The sequence below is a fragment of the Papaver somniferum genome, unplaced genomic scaffold, assembly GCF_003573695.1.
Source record: "Papaver somniferum cultivar HN1 unplaced genomic scaffold, ASM357369v1 unplaced-scaffold_80, whole genome shotgun sequence".
Classification (NCBI taxonomy): domain Eukaryota; kingdom Viridiplantae; phylum Streptophyta; class Magnoliopsida; order Ranunculales; family Papaveraceae; genus Papaver; species Papaver somniferum.
Genome location: NW_020650971.1, coordinates 3,102,505 through 3,127,843, shown reverse-complemented (window position 1 = coordinate 3,127,843; position 25,339 = coordinate 3,102,505). Strand labels below are relative to the sequence as shown.

At 37.3% G+C, this 25,339-nt stretch overlaps 1 long non-coding RNA gene across 6 annotated transcripts; it reads left to right on the top strand.

Annotated features, from left to right (window-relative positions):
* Positions 1-3,144: 3,144 nt before the first annotated feature.
* LOC113344910 lies at positions 3,145-5,993 on the top strand. Of its 6 annotated transcripts, none has more exons than XR_003357940.1 (4): positions 3,145-3,294; positions 3,815-4,218; positions 4,586-5,495; positions 5,626-5,993. It is a non-coding gene; the product is annotated as an uncharacterized LOC113344910 (long non-coding RNA). The 6 variants fall into 6 exon arrangements; XR_003357939.1 differs by having other exon boundaries at positions 4,395-5,495; XR_003357943.1 differs by having other exon boundaries at positions 3,815-4,770; positions 5,022-5,495.
* Positions 5,994-25,339: the final 19,346 nt, after the last annotated feature.

The window sequence follows — 25,339 nt, the reverse complement described above, 5'->3', positions numbered from 1 at the left end:
GGATTAAACTTATTAGCAAAAATCTGTACATATTGAATTAAATTTGTAATTACATGGGCTGCTGGGTATATTGGCCTGGATTGTGAGTGACACATCTTTGAGAAGCATGTTTTTTAGTGTAAGTTTATGATCTATCCGGAAAAATATTAGGAAGACTTCACCATGTTCAAGGTGTTATTGCACCTCATCCTCATATTATGTTCAGTACTGAACCCACCGCGTCGTAGATGAGCTTTCCTCATCCTTAGTAGCGGGGGGGTCATTTATTTTCAGGTATAATGGACAGCTACATTTGTAGGTATTAAGTACCCTATCTTTTTCATTTGCAGGCCTACTGGAAAATTATACGGATAGCCTCTCTATCAGGAATTCAGTCTCCATGTTTGTTTTATCCACCAACTGACTAATCAAAAATGTATTTGATCAGTTAGGCCATTGACCTAAGGTCTCTCCATTGAATTATTGATATTCCCTTTGTGGTCCTGAATCGCCGTTTCATTTGGAGAGGAATTATTTCTAGGATTTTCAGAATCAATATCATGAGCATATAATCAGTTTAACTGCTTGCACGGTAAGGATAAGAATACCCTGACTATAATAATATTTTTACATGGTCCCAAAAGTATACATTCTATTCTTCAACTCTACTTGGATGAGGGTGGTGCATCAATTGACACTTTATACATTCTATACCAAAAAGATAAAAATAAAAGTTGGGTGCCTTGGGCCCATGAGTGGATAGAAAATTTAAGATTTATAAAAATAATCAATTAATTAATGGGGTGCACCCAAAATGCTATATTCAGCGAAAAATTCCCCCGAGTTTCATCCCGCAACACACACAACGCTGGGATCCACATTAAACCTTCTTAATCCAAATACTGAGAGGTTTTGTTTGTCCATCCGATCTCCTATCGGGATGATTCTCCGAACAAAGTCTCGTGTATATATCATCTCTCCTCTTTTTAACCAGGTGTATACACAGAGGAGTAAATTGGGTTGTGCTAGCACGAGCACAGCCCAGCTCAGCACGTTAGAATCTGAGCCTAGCCCAGCCTAACACATGATTTAGCCCAGTACGGTCCAACACGTTCGTTTCATGGGCTGTGATGGGTTAGCCGAATCGGCACAATAACACAACACATCACGCGGCACGGATAAGCATGTGGCCCAGCACAACACGTTAAGAAAACACATCATATCATGCACAAGTACACCATATAAGAAGGCATAATACATCATATTTTGTGTAAATTTCACAAAAGAGTTACTATTCTAGCTAGTTTTTGACATTTTATGCTAGCCTATTTTTATAACAACACATATAATACCTAAATATTTGGAAAATATATTTCATTTTGACATTTTATGCTAGCTTATTTTTATAACAACACATATAATACCTAAATATTTGGAAAATATATTTCAATATCGTTGTTATAATGTCGTTACCTATATTTGATTAGAACATTAATTTACATGACAATGATCAATTTTATATTGATGGGCTATTTCTTTTTATTGAATAAACTTGTTAATTTTACTTGAAATAATTTCAAATGATATGTTGTCTATTTAGATTCTCGTGATAATGTCCGACTTAATGTATATTATTAAATTATTTCAAATTATTTATAACATGTGTGCCAGCACGGCACAGCACGTTTATTCCTGTGCTGTGCCCGTGGGCTGTGTTGTGCTTAGCCTTTGACTAGTAAAGCACAACACATCACAACATGTTTAAATCGTCGGCACAATACAACACGGCACATGGCACGTGAAGCACGCAACTACATGCGTCGGGCTGTGCCGGGCCGGCATGTTTTACATCTCTATGTATACACTTACTTCCCTTGTAGTTGGTGGTGTGATTAAGCCTGGTTACTATTTTATGTTATTGTTTTAATAATATAAAAAGATATTACGTTGGAAATCCTAGAAATAGGATTTATAAACTAATTCCTAACATTTTTAAAGTATATTATTTTTGGGCACGAAACACGATTGAATCGATAATTTGGTGTGTATTTAGGACTAGGAGACGAATTGAAGAACAAATAAAAGAGACACGGGTTTTACGTGGTTCGGCATGGTTTGCCTACATCCACGGGTGAATCCCTCTTGGGGAGTGATGTTTTATTGACCTTACGATTACAATGGATTTACAATGACTTTTTTTCTGTATTAGCTTTAGGGTTTAGACCCCTATACTTATATAATTCCATGGACTTGTCCCTGAAATATTCTGGAACTTTCTTCTAAGGTTACAAAAATGGACCGGTGGGAACTGGCCGCTGGAAATGGATCAGCAAACTAGACCAATGTATATACAGGATGTTAGGTTTGGGCCGACAGATATTTTCCGCTGTGGTTTGCCCGTATTGGTACCCAAATATTATGGTACAAATATCGCCCCCTCTTAACCTCCAACATGTTGTGGGGTTAAGAAATTAATTTGAAATCTCTGGTCGCCCCCGTTGATTGTGTAACGTTACGAATCATTCGCCCCCATTAGTAACAACAATATCTGGCTCGGAGTACGGTGAATAGCGGACACTTACGGGAACTCAACGCATGTTTGGCAGTGGTATAGACCTATGTAGTCGATTTCGGTCATTTCGGCCGAACTTTCGGCCAAATTCCGGAGTTCGGTCCAAGAAGACACGATTTTGTTAATTTCGGTCGGACGAAATCTTTGCGAAAATTTCGGCCGGAAACGCGTTTTTCGGTCGGAATTGATTTGTCTTGGCCGGATTTCTTTTTTCTTTTTAAATTGAGTGGACTAATCTCACGTACAAAAATTAAAAAGATTAATTCACTCACTAGTATTATTGCTTGTTGTTGTGTTTGAATTTCTTGACCTAAAATTATTATTTGGTGTTGATGATGAGGAAGGTGAACAACCAGATTTACTAATACTATGTTTCTTTTAAGTAATTAACGATACGAGGATATAAAATATGAAACCGAGATTTTACAAAGTTGTACAATCCGAAATTGACTACCTTGGTATAGACACACTGGATCCGCGTATCTTACGTACGGATGCCCAATACTATCTTGCTTGTTGGGCCCTTCCAGAACGGGTCCATTTAACGTCCCACGGATATTCCTATGTGCTGCTCGATCTATGTGCAAGGAAAAAATCCCTAATTTTAGTTTTCATCTTCTCCTCTTGGTATCGCAGGAAAAAGAAATATCCACCGGTAAAACCAGATCTCCTGCCGTTGCGAAGGATCTTAGCCTCCGAGAAGAACGGAAAACGTCTCCCTGGAGTTCTGCTGATGTTTTAAGGTACTAAATCTCCCAAATTTCCCGAATTTTTGACTTAGAGTTGCTCTTTCCTTGGATTAATTCATCCCAAGAATTCGGATTTTATAGAGTGGAAAATGATGCCTTGCTTTAATTCTGCCATTTTGATTTTCTTGTTCCTTCCAATTACCGAGATGTGGGGTTCTGTTTAGCTTCATTTGTTATCGATTTTCCATCAAAATCTCACAGACAAAACGTGGAGGAATAATTCCCTTAGCCGTTTCATGTATAACTTTCCAGAAGGAAAATTCGCAAAATCCACCAAGTTTGTAACCCCCGAGCTAATTAATCCATGATGAGAAATGACCCGTCCACTGCCAGAACTTTGATTCTTGTAAAGTTAATAACCTAACTTATTTTAATTTCACTTGTCGTTCGTCTTCACCCAAGTAATTTGTTTTAGTGCAGCATAATTTAACCTTGTCCATACCCTGTAGGCTTGTATATAATGATTTCATGTGAATCTGTACTTTACTTACAGAAATGAGCTGCTCTACTTCAGGTTCTGATACCGAGGCGAGTTCTTCATCTTTCGATACGGACATTGAACTTGAACGATTCAGCCGATATAAATCTTGCGAATACTCCAGATGCAATGCCCGAGAAGGTGCGTATGGATTCACGTCGTCGTAGCTTTCTTGCTAACACAAATGTAAAATATACATATGACGACCCCAGCTCTGCTGACTCTCCTAGTAACTTTGTTGTTCCTCTCCGAAACAACATTGAGAGCGAGAGCTCCAACAACTCTGCGATCGGTGGTTATTTAGAGAATCCCCTTGAAGACGATCCTCCAACGGTGGTTCCTACTGTTGATCTTGGTATTCCCTCCTCCAGGGATGATTTTGCTGTCGATGCGGACATTCCTTCACCCATCCCAACTGCACCGTTTCCCTCCCCCAACTGGTATGTTTTTCTCTTATGAAGCTTGTTGTGTAAATTTTGACAAGCTCATTATCTGGTGCAACTGATTTTTAACTTGCTGGGACCTGTCAATCAATTAATGCTTGCTGGTAAATGTAAATAATTGTCATTGTTCTCGAGACGATGCTTTGAATGCTCCCGATGTTAATGAAAACCAGAAAGGTGCGGATCCATCATCCACCTCCACCAGTGTTCCAGTTTCCCCAAACCTCAAATTTAGAGCCCATAAATACTCAACAATGCAAGGACAATCTTGCCTACGACTCTGCTCCTGCACCTTGCACGAAAATGCAAGATTGTACTGGTGTGTTGGATGATTCGTTTACAAACTCAGGCCATGGACTTTCAGGTAGTGGCTCTCGCAAGCGGTCTCATGTGGAGGATGAACACACAGTTGTACATAGGGCCTTCTCCAATTATCTAGATAGTCCTGTCATCCAATCTCGGCTTCCAACAACTCTAGCATCCGGTTCTACGTGCAATTTCCCGGACTTCCCTTAGCTCATGCAATATAAGAAGGAGAACTTTAACCAGGTAAATCCCAAATCTTACTCCTCCTTGTCCCTACGATCTGCATAGCGCTGCACTAGAAATTAAAACTTGCATGCAGTAATGGCAATATCGAACATTATCTTGTCCTCCATCTTTTTCATATGAAATTCTGAATGCTAAAGGTGCTAGTTACCACAAAAACACTTCTCGTGATTAAGCAGCTGTTACTGTTTGTTAGAATCACATACTGACTGATTTTTCTGCATATCTTATCAACTGAATCTTCTGTTGAGGTTTTCTGGGAGCTTTACTAACTTCAGGTGTTACTGTGCCGTGCATATATATGTGTCTCTACGTATATGTATGTATATTTTCCCTTCTTTCTTTCCCTTCCTTTTATCCGTTTGTTGCAGCTAATGAGTTCCATCTCATTCTTGAACAACCCATGCTCTCACTGTTCTTCATGGTCCGACCGCGAACTTAAAATGGGGAAAGAGATTCTGGTGCTCAGGACCATGGTGAACGAGTTAAAGAATGTTGTGAAAGACCAGAGGGAAGAGATTTCTCGCAATAAGAAGGTCATCCATTCTTGAGTGTAGCGAGTCTATAACAAAAATCTCTGAACTTGAGTCGCTTCTTCTGGCTAGATCTAACGAACTTTCTCGAGTATATCAGGAATTGCAGGTTTCAAAGTCTCGAGAGAGTAACCTGGATCGAATCAGGAATGCTTTGTCAGCAGCTGATGCCAACACGCTCTATGCAATATCGTAAGTAATTGATGTACTGCAAACCGGTTTTATCAGGCTAATAAATTTTGCTTGATCCCTGCTCCATATTTTGTCCACTGACCACGGTGATCGACTGACTTTTCTTTTCTATTCGGTTTGTTGTAATCAGGAATGACACAGAGCGGTCAGTCTTGTGTAATCATCGACCAATCCGCATCCGAGTATGTTTATTATACAATCTGTAATATCATTTGACTGACAGCAAATACGCATCCATCCACCCTTCGCTTGTTTAGAATAGGACCACTGCCACATTTTTGAAGAAGTGAAATCCATATATGAAACTTTTTTTTTATCTTTGACATAGTTATGTAGTCGCCCCCACTGGCATATACGAATACGAATGAACTGAAGTATTTGTCTATGCTAGTAAACTTGCTTGCTCATTTCTTGTCAAAGTTCACTGTAGTGCGATAATTTTATGCTTGAAGTGGTACTCTTATACGAATCAACAATTAATGACCATGTTTCATTGCATAAATGATTAGTTTGCTTGCATCGCGTGGGCATAATAAGTTTAGTGTTGATGGCAGTGACCCAGCCACGAACTCCAACCGGATGAAGTTGCTGGATGTTCTCTCTAACAGCAATCCGAAAGAACTTTGAACTTGATCATGTTGGTGGATATAAAAGCTTAGACTAAAGACCTCCTCGATCTTGCTGTGAATAAAAGTCAACACAACAGCAGGAACTTAGCTATAAAAGCTTAATGAGCTTCTCGATCTTGTTGTGGACGTCTCGACAACTTTGGTCTCGATTGATCAAGTTGTGGATTAAAAATCAACACAATTTGCACGAACTTAGCTATAAAGCTTACACGTACTTCGATCTCAACCGATCAAGTTGTGGATTAATAATCAACACAACTTCCACGAACTTAGCTATAAAAGCTTACACGAACTTTGATCTCGATCGATCAAATTGTGGATTTAATATCAACACAACTTCCACGAACTTGGTTATAAAAGCTTACACGAACTTTGATCTCGATTGATCAAGTTTTGGATTAAAAATCAACATAACTTCCACGAACTAAGCTATAAAAGCTTGCTATAAAAGCTTACACGAACGTTGCATAGGATATATTTTTGGGGAAATTAGGGAGAGACCTAAAAAAAATAATATTCTCATTCTCAGGTCCACAACTAATTTTGTATACGGTGACACCCATAATTATATGAAATTATTATATGAATCAATACATAACTGGTTATACATACTATCTTTTCTGGCATAACTCGTTACACCGTCTAATTTTTCAGGGGTATAATTGACAGCGCAACTTGGACATAACATATCTAAAAATCCGCGCCTTAGAATTTTACAAACTTTATATCGTTGGAAATCTTTTTAAAAGAGCTACGCCAACGAGTACAAACAAGAATATCAAATTTTTGTTTTTAACGAAAAAATCGGAGGTGATCCTCATTTTAGGGAATTTTTTTGAAAACTTGATACTTAACCATTATGCAGTCACCAAAAACGATGCATAACACATTCTGCAGACGCATAACGAATTATGCAACCATTTTCTCCACTGCATAAAAAATTATGCATTTGGATAACAAATTATGCATCTATAACAAGTTATATTACCATTTTTTTGGTTGATTTTAGCCGTACATATAAAAAATTGATGCATAATACAGTATGCACCCATATTTACGGATGCATATCAGGTTATGCAGCTATTTTCTCGATGCATAATGCATTATGTAGCCATATTTTCGGACGCATAACAGGTTATGCAGGTTTTCTTGACTGCATAACAAGTTATGCAACAAATTTTGTAGATGCATAACAGGTTATGCATCCATTTTCACGAAAGCATAACATGTTATGCAGACAGTTTCTCGACTGAATGACATGTTATGCAGTCATAACCACATCATCATCTTCTTTCATGTTTCATTAACTCCCACGCAAACCATTATCTTTCGGTTATTCGGGGGCTCTTGGTCAAAATCATGTATTTACACCATCATCTTCTTTCATGTATTCTCAATACATTACACAACCACCAAAAAAGATGCATAACACATTCTGCAGATGCATGACGAATTATGCAACCATTTTCTCCACTGCATAACAAATTATGCATTTGGATAACAAAGTTATGCATTGTTTTGGTTGATTTTAGTGCGTACATAAAAAATTGATGCATAATAAAGTATGCATCCATATTTACGGATGCATATAAGATTATGCATTTATTTTCTCGATGCATAAAAGATTGTGCAACAATTTTATCGATGCATAATGCATTATGCAGTCAGATTTTCGGATGCATAACAGGTTATGCATCTATTTTCACGTCTGCATAAGATGTTATGTAGATATTATTGTAGGTGCAAGACAAGGTATGCAACCTTATTTTTTGTTGGTTTCAATACTAAGAAAAAAGTAGCTGCATAACGTGTTATGCAACCGTTTTCTAAACTGCATTACAAGTTATGCAACAACTTTTGTAGATGCATAACAGGTTATGCAACCATTGTCATAGCTGCATAACAAATAATTCAACCATTATGACCAAACATCAACACCAATATGACCAAATACATATGTGGCTTCCCAACCAACAACACCAACACCTCTCAAAAACGACTAAAACTATAAAGTACCATAATAATTCTGAAAAAAAGCAACAAAACAAAAGCATCCACAACAACTATTTTTCACTGCCCCTTGAAAAAAAACCAATGAACCCATTGAAACCGGCAGCAAGCCTTTGTTACAGGGTCAAGAAAATATGGCAAACTGATCCACCTTTCTTCCTTGTTTTCTCGTCAAATACCAGAGCCAAATACTCATGTATTCATAAGCAACTTGTTCTTGAATCCAGCTCAACTGGTAATCTTCTAAACGGACTCAGACACCACTTTAAATCCTCTCCAAAACCTGTGCAAAGACTCACCACTCTATAGTTAAAAGGTGGCAACAAGAACTGGCCGGTCATTCAGGCATTTAGCCAACTACCTTGTGTGCAGTTTTGAGTTGGTGACGGATTGTGTAATGAATTTTACACCAAAGGAAAGTTGGATTGGAGGTTAAATATGGCCTTTCATAAGCTCATTCCAAAGAAAGAAGACTCTGCGACAACTAAAGACTTCAGACCTCTTAGTCTTATTAGTAGCTTCTACAAGATCATATCAAAGTTGCTGGAAGAAAGGATGAAAATAGTGATGCCTAGCCTTATTTCTAATGCTCAGGGTGCTTTAATCAAGCATAAAAAGATTTTAGATGGTATATTAATCGCCATTGAGTGTATTGATTATAGACTTAAACAAAAGAAGCCGAGAATTTATGTAACATAGACATGGAGAAAGCTTTCGATAATGTGAATTGGAATTCTTTATTTGCAATTATGAGGAAAAATGGAGTCGGAGAAGGATGGATTAAATGGATTAATTGGTGTGTTATGAGTGCTAAGTTTTCTATCTTGGTTAATGGAGAGGCTACTTCTAGAATTATTCCTTCTAAAGGAATTCGGCAAGAAGATCCATTGTTTCCGTTCTTATTCTTATTAGTTGTGGAGGTTTTCTCTATTCTCATGAATGATACAGTGCAGGAGAACATAATCAGTGGCTTTAAGGTTAGTGAAAATGGTTCTACAATATCACATTTACAATTTGCGAATGATACAATCATCTTTCTGGATGATTCTAAGATGGAGGTAAGGAGGCTGTTTATAATACTTATGATGTTTGAACTTCTTACGGGTCTCAAGTTGAACCTAGTGAAGAGTTCAATGACCAGTACATGAGTTGGTGGTGGAGCTGGGGTGCAAGATTGATGCTTGCCTATAACATATCTAGGTATGCCAATCGGAGCTAATAAGAGAAGTACAGCTATTTGGGAGTGTGTTATCCAAAAAATTCAGAAGAAACTTGCGCCGTGGGAAAGAAAATTCTTAAAAAAGGCTGGAAAAGTTACACAGATTAAGAGTTCGTTAGAAATCATTGCGACTTATTTTCTTTCATTGTACTACATGCTGGTTTCTGTCGAAAAGATAATTAACAACATCATGAGAAAATTCCTTTGGGGGGAAGATGAAGGTAACAGAAGAATGACCTGGGGTTCATGGAAGAAATCGTGCAAACAAAAAAGTAAAGGTGGTTTGGGTATAAGAAATATAAGATTGGTTAACAGATCATTGCTAGATAAATGCACGGAAGGTTTTGCAAAGAAAAATCTGCATGGTGGAGAAAGAGTATATACGAAAAAACAGTCTGATGAGGCTTGTTTGGTGCCATTACAAGTCAAAGAACCGGTTGGTAGGAGCATGTGGAATGAGATCCAAAAAGCTAACACAGATTTTTATGATTCTGTCTCTTTGCAGGTGAGAAATGGAAAAATAATCCATTTCTGGCATGATTGGTGGCTTTACAAAGGAACTCTTAAAGGGAAATATCCGAGACTGTACAAAATTAGTGTTCAAGAACATGATACTCTGAATAGGATGAAGAACCTAGGTTGGAATTTCAGATTTTCAAGAGAGTTAGACCCTGCGGAGAGAATCGATTTACTGGAGATTAAACATGATGTAAGGAATGTATATCTAGATCAGAATAATGAAGACTGTGTGGATGGTGAATGTTCTGCAAAGGCTGTGTATACAAGACTCATGGAAGAAGAAGAGGAATGGAGTTTGTTTAAAGTTTCAATAGCAAGCTAGCACAACGAAAAGTAGTGTTTATCATCTGGGAGGAGATGCATAACTCGGTTCCCACAAGGAGTATGTTGGGGAATGATCATTCCTTCTGATCGTTTCCTTCTTTGTAATGATGCCGTGGAGACTCAGGACCATCTGTTTCTCTCATGTAGCCGGGCGCTTAATTAATCTATGGAATTTTTTTATTAACTCTCTTCAACTAATATGGGTGATGGACAAAGATTTTATCTCATTGATGCGAAGCTGGAGTATTGTTTCTCCATCTGTGATGAAAAGCACTATCTGGCATTTGCTGCCTTATGCTATTAGTTAGGAGTTATGGCTGGAAAGAAATAGAAGAAATATTGTTTTGGACATTCACCTTTGGAGTTCGACAACGGGAGTTTTTAAAAGTTATGATATGAATCAAGTTCTTTACAACTGGGAGACAATTGTTATTCTGTAATTAGTTTTTCTTTTCATTCTTTGGGAGTCTTTTGACTCACTTTCATGTACATATATTTTTTCCCTTTCAATATATAACCTTTTTTTCTCGAAAAAAAAAGCACGGCAGATAATCAATGTCAAATGTGGTCATGCTTGATTTTTCTTACCCTTTCAAACACAATCTAATCCTTAAATAATAACATAAGAAATTTCCGATTATTGATGGAGACCCACAAAATTACTTGAAGGATCCAACGAAAGATAAGTATCTAATGTTATTTTCCAAAAATACATTGTATTTTAATGCCGGCGTTCAATTCGATCCCATAGTTATTGGAGTAGACAATTCTTGTGTATTGTGTGGGAACGATCTGGAAACTCAAGACCATCTATTCTTGCATTGTAGAATAGTACACAGAGTTTTGTGAATGCTTTTACCTAGCAATTGTTGCGCTTGGGTCACTCCTTGGTCTGTAATGGCGTTGTCTCTCTACTGGCACATAATGACTTTCTCCAACAAAGGTAATTTCATTTGGAGCCTAATTCCAGCGGATCTGTTTTGGACAATGTGGAAGGAACGTAACAGCCGTATCTTCAATAATCAACATAACTTCAAAACAGATGATGAACTTGGGAATGAAGCTAAAACCTTAATCTTGCTTTGGGCTGCAGCGGCAGGAAGAAGAGCTCATGTTAACTTTTCTATATTCTCAAAGATTGGGAGAATTTATTTGTGTAATGCAGTGTTTTTTCTCTCTTTTATTCTACCTCGGGTAGCCCCTGTATAATCTCTCTTTATAATATTATAGTTGCGGGAAATCCTACAACACACCCCTTAATAATTTATATAGATCTAAACATATTGAATTTTAAAAATGATGATTATAGTGCTAAAATTGTAAAATGGACACAAGGATATTTTACATGGTTCGATCAATGTGATCTACATCCATGGTTCTTCACTATGATTGTTTGGATTGCATGAGTATTATATTTACAATCTCCATTAATGGATTTTTGATAGAGCTCTCGATCTAGTTTTTGGGGAAGAAGATGATAAAGAAAATAAAGTCTCTCTCTACAAATGTGTGTCTTCCTTTTTCTCTCTCCTGCCTTTCTCTTTATATAGGTGTTTACATAGTGGATAACATCTCACATGGGTAGTGCAGTACAGCTAATAAAACCTTTTATTTCGGATCTGACGCGCGTCAATACAGCACGCTCACATTGATACTTCTCGCACATACTCTTTACTGCCGCTCGCGTTACGCTCTCTCACGCTCATGCTACGATCTCTCATGGTCGTGCTACGTCTTCTCGCACTCGTGCTACGTCTTCTCATGCTCGTGCTATGTCTTCTCGCGCTTTTAATGTTGGTGTGCTCCTCTGTGGGTTGTGCGATATTTTTCCTTAAAAATACAACTTCTTTTCTGATAAAAAAAAAATCGATCCCATAGTTTGAGTTTACATAGACACAACATATCAGCATTATATTTCACCTAACTTCACCATCTGTCAACCACCATTTATCCACGCGTCACCATACCGAAAATGGACTCTCTGTACACCGTTAGGTGCCAAGGAAATCATATACATAAATCCTTATTTAAACCAATTAGAGCAAATTATGTAGTACTGTACGTGAAAGCTAAGTCGTTTGCTTTGACGGATTTTTTGTTTTGCTGGTGCCCTGCTGGGGCGTGTTCGGACTGACTCTACTTACTATAAGACTAGTTAAGGCCATTTAAGGAAAATATACATGTGCTTAGTGCCACAGCCACGGCCTAAGCTCACCCCAGTCCCCAGCTACGCTTTGAACAAAAATCCATATTGTATGACTTCCAACACCCAGCAGAACTCTTCCCCGCAAACATTCCCAACACTATGCTCACCACCATCAAAAGAACACACTTTCCCCTCTCCCTTGCATCATTATTCTTTTACTGTGGTTAAACCAATGACATACTTATAGGATCCTAACTTGATCAGGACAGCATTGGTATTTAATGCTATTGACCAAACAACGTTGTATTTATTGTGGACGTTCAATTCGAAGCCATAGTTTTCCTATATTGTTACATCTCATTCTCTCATGCATGCAGGCTCTGACTGACCTAGTTCAACCTCCCATACATCTGTAATATCCCATCCACAGAAAATTAGAGTTTCTTTTTCCCCGCCTGATGTTTTTTTGAGGAGAAAGGTTAAATGTTTTAGAAAGAAAGGATCCACACCGAGAAGAAAGAAAATAAAAGAAAAAAACATAAGAAAAAAGAAAAAACATGGAAAAGAGGCACAAAAAAGTGTTACAAAGAAAGCAAAGCACCGAAGAGCCATAGACAAGGTTAATTTGAGATCAAAAACACAGCCACCCAAGCTGACCATCAGCCGCTGGCTAGCAAGGATCAAATCATTTCTTCGTTTTTTTTTTTGACCTCCGCCTAGTTTCTCAATGTTTGGTTCATTCTTCCAACCTAACTTGGAAAGCTCCCAATCCTTTCAAGATTTCCGATACTTATCATTCAACTCATAAAAGATACTTGTCTCTTTTCCGTTAGTGTCCCTAACAAGCCAGAAATTTTATCAATAACTGCCAGGGGGTTTACGTGAGCATCATTCTTATCATTTCCCGCAGATTTAGTCAAGAGAAAAAATGCTCAATCCATAGGGTGACAAAATACTCTCCTGTCCGTCACAAAGTTTTGTGCAAGAAATTTAAATTTAAACTAATATTTTTGTTTTTACAATGTCATACTATCAAGTTAAGCAGTTTATATATCTATTCAGTAAAAATCAAACAAAGAATAGGTATATACTTCAAGAATCATGCCTCTGAAATAAGTCCATTCTTCAAATTTTCAATCTGAAAAAAGCAGAGACATACGTAATATGTAGATAAAATTTGGTTCAAAAGGAGACAGAATAAACGATCACTTCAAAACCGTAACTAATCCATGCGACTAAATAAAAAAGGAATTGGGTTCGGATGAGTGTTAGTTAAAATTCAGAGATTTATTTGGGGCATTTGACATTGTTACACAGAGAAAAGTGAAGTAATGGTGGTGAAAAAGCTTTAGAGTTGTTAGTTTGACATACGACTTTACCTCTTCAGAGAAACACAACAATAACTTCATGATAGTGTGTGTGAGAGACGGGTGCGGATGCGGGTAAATCGCGGATTGCAAAGTCCAACCGCAACCAAATCGTGTAAACATGCGGATTTGAGAATTTCACCTGTGTCCGGCCCATATCTCATGCGGATTGGGTTTTACCCGCAATTTTGCGGAGGAATACGGGTAAAATCCTCGGTTCTTTTTTTTTGCACAGCCCTAGCAACTGGTAATATTTTGTAAATGGACCCCAAATTTCGAGGTTGCTACAATGGTTATCAAATGAGAAAAATAGGCCCAAGCCCAAAAAATAATATTCTCATTGTCAGACCCACAATTAATTTTAGGTACGGTGACACCCATAATTATTTCCGTGACACCCATAGTTATATGAAATTATTAAAAATGTCTGCATGACGGATTATGCATCAGGGGTATAATTGGCAACACAACTTGGATATAACATATCTAAAAATCCGTGCCGTGAAATTTTACAAATTTTATATCGTTCGAAATATTTTTAAAAGAGCTACGCAACGAGTACAAACAACAATATCAAATTTTTGTTTTTCACGAAAAAATCGGAGGTGATCATCCTTTTAGGCAAAATTTTCGAAAACTGACTACATAACCATTATGCAGTCACCAAAAAAGATGCATAACACATTCTGCAGATGCATAACGAATTATGCAACCATTTTTCGACTGCATAACAAATTATGCATTTGCATAACAATGTTATGCATCTATAACAAGTTGTGTAACCATTGTTTTGGTTGATTTTAGTGCGTACATAAAAAATTGATGCATAATGCAGTATGCATCCATATTTACGGATGCATATCAGGTTATGCATCCATATTCAGGAACTGCATAACATATTATGTAGATATTATTGTAGGTGCATGACAAGTTATGCAACCTTATTTTTTGTTGGTTTCAATACTAAGAAAAAAATAACTGCATAACGTGTTATGCAACCATTTTCGGGACTCCATATCAAGTTATGCAACAACTTTTGTAAATACATAACATGTTATGCAACATTTTCAGAACTGAATCATACTGTCTCATGTCAACGTTATTGAGGCTAGTCAAGTATGATTGGGCTACAACTGAACTCCAAGGGACCGCATCAAGAAAATCTTGACATTTGGTCTACCTGTTGAGAAAAAAAAAGATTGGAGCAATCATTGTTTTCCTTAAAATGACAGTTGGTAACGTCGTAATTGACATGTGGTGTTGGTGGTTAGACAACGAAGTTAGAACTGAGGTGTTGCAAATCCATGAACCTTCGAACACAACAGTCACTATTAACTCACTGTATCCAACAACTCCAAAATGTGAAACTTCAAGGGATGGAATTTCGGTGATGCTCCACAACAACGTTGATGGAATTCGTCTACCAGTATGAAGAGAAGGAACTGGTGTTATTAGGGTGATTCAAATTAGTGTTCATTGATTCGTGGTTGTACGAGAAGATTAAGAAACAGATTTTTGGGGGTATTTAATCTGGTTGAAATGGGTTTTCTATGGTTCGATTTGGTGAAGCTTATGAACTGGATTCAGCAAAGAATCAGCGAAAAGAATAGGTCTTGATGGTTGAATATTTTAAGGCACCGGTGGTTGTATTACAAATCTTAGCCGTGTATGCGATTGAGATTTTGTATGAAAATACACACAACAACATCGAAGGAGGAACTGACAGCCAGAGTAATTGGGTCTGTGTGGTGCTGAATCAACGAATCTGTGGGAGGTTCTTGGCATGCTTGAATGGGTATAAGTAGAGTTGTTGTTTGATTGTTTGTAATGGGTTTTTACCCAATCTCAAGCTCGAATTGACAGTGCCATTTGTAGAGATTTCGGTCGAGAGCCAAATCAGCGATAATATCTGTTGAAGATTCGACCTTCCCAACTCGAATCTTAAGTTGCAGATGGAGTTCAATCAGCGATAACTGAAGCTGTTGTGTTAATGGCGGAACCATCTTCATCTTGATTTCAATTCCGTCAATTCCTTAATTCCAACAGTTTACAACCAGAAGACACCAATATACGTCTCAGACCCATCCTCTCTTCCTTCTCAGTTTCTCAAATCACCAGCAGCAAGCGTTGTTCTTCTCTGTCAACCTGATAACAGCTTCAATAATCATGAAGAACCCAACCAATCTCTCGATCTTCATCTTCTCTGCCATCCTCCATGAATCTTCATACGATCCAAAGAACCTAGTTCGTAAAGATCTTTTGACTGAGAAAACAAACGAAACGAAGACAAAATATGAACCAAAGTATAATTTAGAAAATATGGGTGAGCGAGTAATTTTGAGGAAAAATTGGGTGCGCCCGTGAACTTTTGGGACGGTGGGTTTGACAGTGGAGAAAATCTAAAAAATGGGTGTGATTGTAGTTTTCAGTTATCAAAATTTACGAGGTTACAAAATCATTGTAAAACAAAATAATGGTTATTCTATTGAAAATTTGGTAAATCTTCGTGAATTTATGCGTTGGTGTTTAGGTTGCCCGACTGTTCCTTGACCAGCTGATTTTGAAAGTCTTGTTTGTTACTATCATCAATACTTTTAAAATATAAAGGAGAATCCCCACTGCTCTGAAAGAAACTGTTACACGAACAGATGCATCCGTTCCTTGACAAAACTAAGCGGAGTTAGAATTTTTACATGGGCGCAGTTACAGGAAAATTATTTTAAGGGGGAAGATAATAACTACTGTATTTTCTTCTAAATAGTAAGAATTTCAAAGGATGCTCAATACAATAGTTAGAATATAGGGGAGGAGGGAGCTGTCTTGGGATCCGCCTTGTTAGGGCTCTCAAGGATGACTTGTTTACATAACAATTCTATAGAAAATCACGTTTATACCAAAAAGTAAAACTTTGTTGCATCAAACCCCTTGGGGAAAACTCATTTCTGCTCCCCCTGGCCGTGTGCTGCCCCAAAGAAAGACTTTGTTTGTCTTGCCTCAGGGCCGGCCCTGTTTACATTCATTCTTCCACAAGCAGTGTCACAAACAATAACATTTTCTTGAACTTGGGCACCTCTTCAAAGTTCAATCATCTAATGAGTTCCCATTTCAGAAAAAAAAAAAAGAAAAAAAAATGGCACCAGAAATTTAAGAATTGAGAGGCTGTTTAATAAAAGTTGAATAGGAGAAAAACAACATCGCTAATAGAATTAGGGGCATTCTCGTAGAACAAGCTAGTCATGCATATATCCATGTTATTTATTAATCATCAATACACTCTTTCCCGCAAAGACTGTTAACACAATCAGCCACTTGCTGAGGGATGGCGGCTTTGTTGGCGCAGTTCAGGATCCCACAACCAAGTTTGCAGTAATCAGTAGAAGATGTAATAACCATATTATCTAAGGAAGCCTCACGCTTACCCTTACAATCTATCAAACAGACAATAGCACACGGAACCCATCCAACTGGACCTTGACATTTCCTCATACATGTCGTCCAACACGCTGAACTCTGCCCTGCGAACATTCCCAACACTACGATCACCATCAAAAAACATATTTTCGCATTTTTCCGTTCCATAATAATCACAGCGCAATATAATCTGAACTCCAAAGAGAAAAGAAAAATCTCTAAATCCTGATGGAGAGAGAGTCATTGTCGCACACATATCGGATGAAAACATGATCCAGGAGTACAACATTGATATTTAATGTTATTGACTAAAAATAGATTGTATTTAATGTTGGCGTTCAATTCTAGAATGGCAGGTTATCTTACACGTTTACACCTTGCTCCACCGTCTTGTAACCACCATTTATCTTGAATGTTCAGCAAACAACTGGCGCCACTGTATTAATGAAACGGCAAATGGAGTCTCGTCTACCGTGGGGTTGCTGCCACTAGAGGAATTCATAGCCTTCATAGAAATCAAAACCAAATAGAGCAAGTCCTTTATATAAGACTGGATAAGGCCATTTAAGCAGTGTGTATATATTTTTAATGAGCAGATTTAGATCGTAATGGTGGTTGTGTGTGTTTTCTAGGTGGCAATGCAAATAAGACATCCTCATTCTAATTTTTCCTTAAATTTAGGATAGGAAAATAGTTCAGATGATGTTGTTTGTGATTTTTTATGTATTAAATGCATCTTTTATTTTTAATAATTGTTAGATTTTATTAGAGCTACAAAGAATTATTTAATACATTAGAATTAATTTTAGTACTAGGATAGCTTGACATTGTCGAGGTGAATGTCAAGTTTTGGGCATTCACCTTGATAATGTCTAACCAAAATTAAGCCAAGTCATCTTCAAATTGATTTAACAAGTTGGGGTTGGAGACGAATTTTAGAAAAAATGGATGTCTATCCTATATGGACTTAGAAATTTATCTTCACATACATTCCGTTGGAGAGCTTTAAGTGTTTCTCGGATTGATCTTTCGCAATGATCATGGATGTAATTATGGAGTGAGTACCGAGTACTATACTAAAAAATTGCCGCACACACTCGTTATAGAACTTCCAAAAGATTTGATACTCACAAGAACCAGAAAAACAAAGATAATCAGTAAAAAATAAATTAAGCCAAAATTGAACTGGAGATTGTTTTGATATGGATTGTGTAGTTGCGGTAAATTCCACAACTACACCCTAAGTAAAATCTATAGAACAATCTAAGAAATCATCATGAGAATCTCAAGAATTTTTGTTAAAATCTTTAGAACAATTGTTTTATTTTAGGGTAGTTGTGGTGGTTCTTTTCTCTCTAGGACAGATCCTTTAATTTTTTTCGTTATGGGATAGATCCCAAAATAATTAGTGAAAATGGGACATATCATAACCTGGACTGCACCATGAATTTTCAAGGTATATACTTCCCACCACGTCGCTAATGAGTTCCAGGGGCGGAGTTATTAGTGAGGTGGGTGGGTCACTGGACCCACCTAAATTTTGGTTAATCCTTAATTAGTATTACACATCCTGAAAATGTGAGAGTGAAAAACGTTTTAGTAGTCAAATTAAGGAAATAAATGAGTGAAAAAAGGCTAATTTTTAGGATTTTTAGGCTTCAGTTTAACAATCTCTCTTCAAATGAAGCTACTTCTACTCTGTTTAATTAACTTGTTCTTCAAAACTGCAAAGCTCAATTGAAGCGAAAACGATGTTGCACAATGCGTTCTTGAGAGGAGCCCAACAAAGAATGATAACAACCCTTCACAATGTTCTTATCTTTGTTGTGGGAGTCCCAATTGGTCATGTCTATCTGCAATTCTGCATCAACTAATATTTGCATGGATTCATTTAAGGTGGGACTTGATGATTATAGCTTCGCATTTCTGTGTTCAAACGAGATGTTTACATCAAAAATTTTGGTGGTTTTTCTTGTGATTAGTTATGATTCCAAAATATTTTTCGTATTGCCCCACCCAACTAAAAATCATGGCTCCATCACTGATGAGTTCACCTCATCCCTCGAAACGAGGGTCAATATTTCGCTGTTTGCCATCCATAGGGAAAACACGTTAGATTTGTTGGTGTTAACTATTTTATCTTTGAATTCAGGTGGAGATCCATAGTATGGACTTTATATAAAGAGCTCAGAAAGTGGCGAACCGGTAGCCTCTGTAGGAGAAACAAAGTGATAATTTCTATTTATATCCATGTATTTGTTGGTTCCATTGAAGTAAATTAATCCATCAAAAAAGGTGAAGGTTTTTAGCGCAAGAAACTTACGAGATTGTTTAAGATAGTTTTAATAACAGAGAACAGAACTAGTTCATTGAATTAGGAACATTCATAAAAAGCAAGGCATGGATCAGTCCATGTTATTTATTCATCGGTATAATCAACAAGCATCAAGTAGGTTTTTCTATTTATTCATCGATACAATCAAAGAGCATCAAGTAAGTTTTTCTGCATATTTGGTGCACTCTTTCTCGCAACGACCATTAACGCAATCTTGCAATTGTTGAGAATCTTGATGAGGAGTCGTTTCGTTAACGCAGTGCAGCATCCCGCAACCAAACTTGCAATAATCATGAGGAGAAGTAATAAATTTATTCGAAGAATCCGGCAAAGAAGGACATTCTTTCAAACATCGATCAGTACATTCAGCAGTTGGCATACCCCCCCAGTACCCTACTCGCGTTGCACAAAAGTCCATGCATTTCGTCCAACACTCTGAACTCTTCGCCCCTGAGACCATTCCCAACACTAATATCACAATCACAAAACACATTTTCACATTTTTCCCTTCCATTGTTCCCAACACAATCTAAACCTAAAAATAAAATAAGAAATCTCTGAATATTGATGGAGACACAAAGACATACTTATAGGATCCAATGAAAGATAGGTATTTAATGTTATTTGCCAAAAATACATTGTATTTAATGCTGGCGTTCAATTCGAAGAATCGAAGCTATAGGTTGAGTTTATGTAGGTCCAGCATGTCAGCTTTATCTTACACCTTACTTCACCATCTGTTAACCATTATACTTCAGCATCTGTCAACCACCATTTATCCTGTAGTGTCGCACAACCAAAACAAAAATGTTCAGCAAACACCTCGCGCGACTCTACTGCCAACATAGATACTGGAGTCTCTTCCACTGTGAGGTGCCACCTTAAGGGAAATCATCCACAGCAATCTAGACCAATTAGAGCAAGTTATATAGTAGTGTGCATGAAAGCTCTTTTGACGGATATTTTTTCGCTGGTGCAATGGTCGATTGATTTTTTCCCTGTTTGGACCGACTCTACTATAAGACAAGTTAAGGCCATTGAAGAAAAAACATGTGCTTGATGCCATGGCCTAAGCTAATCCGAACAGTCTTGCTTAATATCAGTGTCTACAGGCGTTAGCAGATTTACACCACAAGTAAATACGTATTCTGATGTCGCATAAAAGTATGATTACTTACCATTACCAATAAGTTTACCGGATCCTTCGATATGTCCATGTAGGAGTGAAATATCGCACATTCATTATGTATGCAAAGTAAAGGTCATCTAATGTAAGAAAAGACTACATTGTAACTCACAGTGATTCCGAAATTGATGATATCAGCACAGTCACGACTAAAGTGTGATGATCTGTGCGAGGTTAAAGTGTGCGAAATTGAGAAAATGTACATGAGCGATTGTAACTCACAGTGATTCCGAAAATAGGGGATCTATTAGTTGTCATCCACTATGTAAAGACCTATATAAAGAGAAAGGCAAGAGAGAGAAAAGAGAGATACGTTTTGTAAGGAGAGGATACACACTTCGTAGAGAGAGACTTTATTTTCTTTATCATCTTCTTCCAAAAAACTAGATCAAGAGAGCTCCAAATACTCATTAATGGAGATTCTAAATGTAATAATCATGTAATTACAACAATCACTAGTGAAGAACCATGGATGTAGATCACAATGATCAAACCATGTAAAAATCCTTGTGTTCACCTTTACAATTTTAGTACTTTTATCTTCTTTTTATGATAAATAAGTTTACATCTATAAAAAATATAAAGGAGTGTTAGTTGTGAGATTTCTTACAACTATAGTCTAGGTTGTAAAAGGCAAGGCGCACTAAGCGAAAGAGCAGCGCCTGGCAGAAAAAGGCGCCCAGGCGCCAAACCATGAACAATTTTTTCTTTTTTTCTGGGCGCCTTAGACGCGCTTAAGCCCTAGGTGTTGAGCTTGGCGCCTTGCCTCGCCCAACGCCTTTTACAACATAGAGAAATGTCATTACCACTCTCCGGGAATAGGCCAAGGAAGATGAAGTACGACAAATATATATCTTTTGAAAATCAGTATCACAATGCACTTAATTCCAGTAATTTGATCAATTTCATGAATATAGCCTTCATCAGTATTAGTTAAGTGTTTCTTGGATTTTGAGATGGTTCACAATGGATTCAGCTAATGCATAATGGACTGATTTTAAGTGATGTGTGATCTAAAGAAATGGTTTGACAAGTATAAAAAATAAGTGTACAAAGAAAAAAAATAAATCAAAAGAAATTTAATAAACTGTTTATGAAAGTTCAAATAAAAGAAAAAAGCCAAAGATGTAGCCAGTTCATTGAATGCACATTCTCACAGGTCATGGATCAATCCATGTTATTTAATCTCCGATACAATTAAGAACATCGAGTAATAAGCTTTTGTTATTTTGCTTATTTGGTGCACAATTTCTCGCAGTGACCATGAACACAATCTTGCACTTGACGAGGGTCTTGATGAGGAGTACTTTGGTTAACGCAGCGCAGGATCACACAACCAAACATACAGTAATCACGGGAAGAAGTAGCAATTTTATCTGGAGAATCCATCATAAAATGACATTCTATGAAACAAAGAGGAGCACATACATAAAAAGGAACATCACCACCACTTTTCTTTGAACATAAATCCATGCACGACTTCCAACACCCAGCTGAACTCTCCTCGACGAACATTCCCGATGCTAAGATCACCATCAAAAAATACATCGTCCCATTTTTCCTTTCCATTGTTTTTACAGTGACTGATGAAGGGAGAAGGAAGGACTTACTTATAGAATGCAATTGAAAACTTGATGCATGAAAATCTTGATAATTAATGCTGTTGACTGTAAGCACATTGTATTTAACGTTGACGTTAAATGCGAAGCCATAGTTCGAGTCTACATAGACAGAACATGTCAGATTTATCTTACACCTAGCACATCGGTGTCTTGTCAAAGGTAACCAATTAGCCATATGTCGATATATCCCCAAACCGATGTTTGTCATTAAGTGTGCCATGAATGGAAGTTTGGCTTAAAACTTTGGTGTGTAGGCAAGTGTTTTCACAAAAATCGACCGTAAAAGACTCTTCTTCGTTTTGAGAAGCATAATTGTCAAAAAAGAAAAAAAATATAAATTGCACCGGAAATTCTAGAGACCGTTTAAGAAAAGTTGAAGAGAACAACAACTTTGTTGATAAAATTAGGTGCATTCTCATAAAACAAGTTATGCATCAACACATGCTATTTAATTATTCATCGATACAATATCAAAAGAATCGCCAAGGAAGTTTCTCATCCTATTTGGTGCACTCTATCCCCCAACGACCTTTAACACAGTCATTTACTTGCTGAGGTGTGGTGGCTTTGTTGGCGCAGATCAGCATCCTATAATGTGCCGGCTTTGTTGGCGCAGATCAGCATCCTATAACCAAGCTTGCAGTAATCAGTGCCAGATGTAATGACAAGGATGGATGCTAAATGGAATTAATAAGGGTGCCGAAATAGTTGAGACTTAACAGTGATTATTGAATAGATCTGTAAAGATTATCTAATGAGGCTCAATGGAGGATCAACCAACCTGGATAAGCTGACATGTTGTGCCTATGTAGACTCAGACGTTGGACTTCGAAATGAACGTCAGCATTAAATACAGTGTGATTTTGGTCGATAACATTAAATATCAATGTTGTCCTGGATCCTATAAGTATGTCTTCGAATTTCCATCAATGTTTAGAGGTTTTTCTTTTGTTTTGTTTTTAGAGTTTAGATCATATACATACTCCATTGGGACTACAATGGAAGGGAAAAATGCGAGAATATGTTTTCTGATGGTGATATTAGTAATGGGAATGTTGGCAGAGAAGAGTTGAAGAAACTGAGACGAAGAGAAACTAGGAAGGAAAGATAATTGTATTGTTATATATTTAATGAATTACAGTATAGGGATATTTATATTTATATATGTGTAGTAACTCTCCGTAACAGAGAAAAACCTAAAAGGAAGTTCTCCTAACGGTAAACATTTATATGGAAACAATATTATCGTTAATTAAGATAGAATATATCTTGTCAATATCCTTGATATTCTCCAACACTCCCCCTCAAGTTGGTGCGTAAATATCCATTGAGCCCAACTTGCCTAGTATCTCCTCAAATCTGGCAGCGGAAAGTCCCTTCGTGAATATATCAGCTAATTGTTGAGCACTCGGAACAAACGGGGTACATATAACATTATTCTTCAACTTTTCTCTTACAAAGTGGAAGTCTACTTCAATATGTTTTGTTCGCTCATGAAAAACGGGATTAGATGCGATATGCACAACAACTTGATTGTCACAAAATAATTTGGTTGGATGAGGCGACGTGAAACCCAAATCACGTAACAAAGCACGAAGACAAATAATTTCACATGTCGTTAACGCCATAGCTCGGTATTCAGCTTCCGCACTAGACCGTGCGACGACATTCTGTTTCTTGCTCCTCCATGTTACCAAATTTCCGCCAACAAGCGTACAATATCTAGTATTAGACTTCCGATCCCCCGGACATCCAGCCCAATCAGCATCCGCGTAAGCGAAAATTGATATAGAACAATTACCAGAAATGGAATGCTGTACATTTTTACGCATCCATATGCCTCTTCCTGGAGAGCCTTTCAAGTATTGCAAAATTCGGTTAACCGCATTCAAATGATTTATTGTAGGCGCATGCATAAATCTACTTACAAGGCTAACTGCATAAGAGATATCCGGTCTTGTAATAGTGAGATATATAAGTTTACCTACCAACCTTTTAAATTGACCACTATCATAAAGTAACTCACCATCTGCATGAAGCATTGCTTGCCTATCAATTGGTGATTTTAATGGTTTTACACCCAAATTTCCTGTTTCTTTCAATAAATCCAATGCATATTTTCGTTGATTTAGGAAAATACCTTTCTTTGAACGGGCAATCTCTATGCCAAGGAAGTATTTCAAGGTTCTCAAATCCTTGATAGCGAACTTAGTGTGTAAGAGAGACTTTAGTTTTGCAATACCAACATAATCGTCACCAGTTATCACTATATCGTCTACATAAATTAAGATAATAGTTGTATCTGACTTACCTCTTTTAACAAATAATGTTGAATCCGCATAACTTTCTTTGAAACCATTTTCCTTAAGGACAGAGCTAAGCTTTGCATACCAAGATCTCGACGATTGCTTTAGTCCATACATTACCTTCTGAAGTTTACACACAGCTCCCACTTTGCCTTCTTCCGGATGGCCGGGTGGAATACTCATATAAACTCCTTCTTCAAGGTCGCCATGTAGGAAAGCATTTTTTACATCCATTTGAAAAAGTTTCCAGTCTTGGTTTACTGCTAAAGAGATTAGAACTCTAAATGTATTCATTTTCGCAACTGGAGCAAATGTCTCTTTATAGTCTTCGCCATACGTTTGTGTAAATCCTTTAGCGACAAGTCTCGCCTTACGCCGCTTTATGATCCCATCACTCTTGTACTTTATTTTATATATCCACCAGCAGCCAACAGCCTTTTTACCTCGCAGTAGCTGAACTATATCATAAGTGTCATTCTCATCAAGACCTTGAAGTTCTTCTTTCGTCGTTGTCTTCCAAAAAGGATTCTCATTTGCTTCCTTGAAGTTCTTTGGCTCTTCCTCCCTGGACAAGGCAATAAGAAAAGATAGATAAGAATGAGAAATATTATTATATGTAAAACACTCTTGAATAGGATATGCTGTAGCGTGATATGTATAAAAGTCCTTTAATTTTTCTGGAGTCTTGACTTCTCTCGTTGATTTTCTTAGGCTTGGATTTGTAGCATGAGTAGTTGTACTGCTGTCCACACATGGTGGTGGCGTCAAAA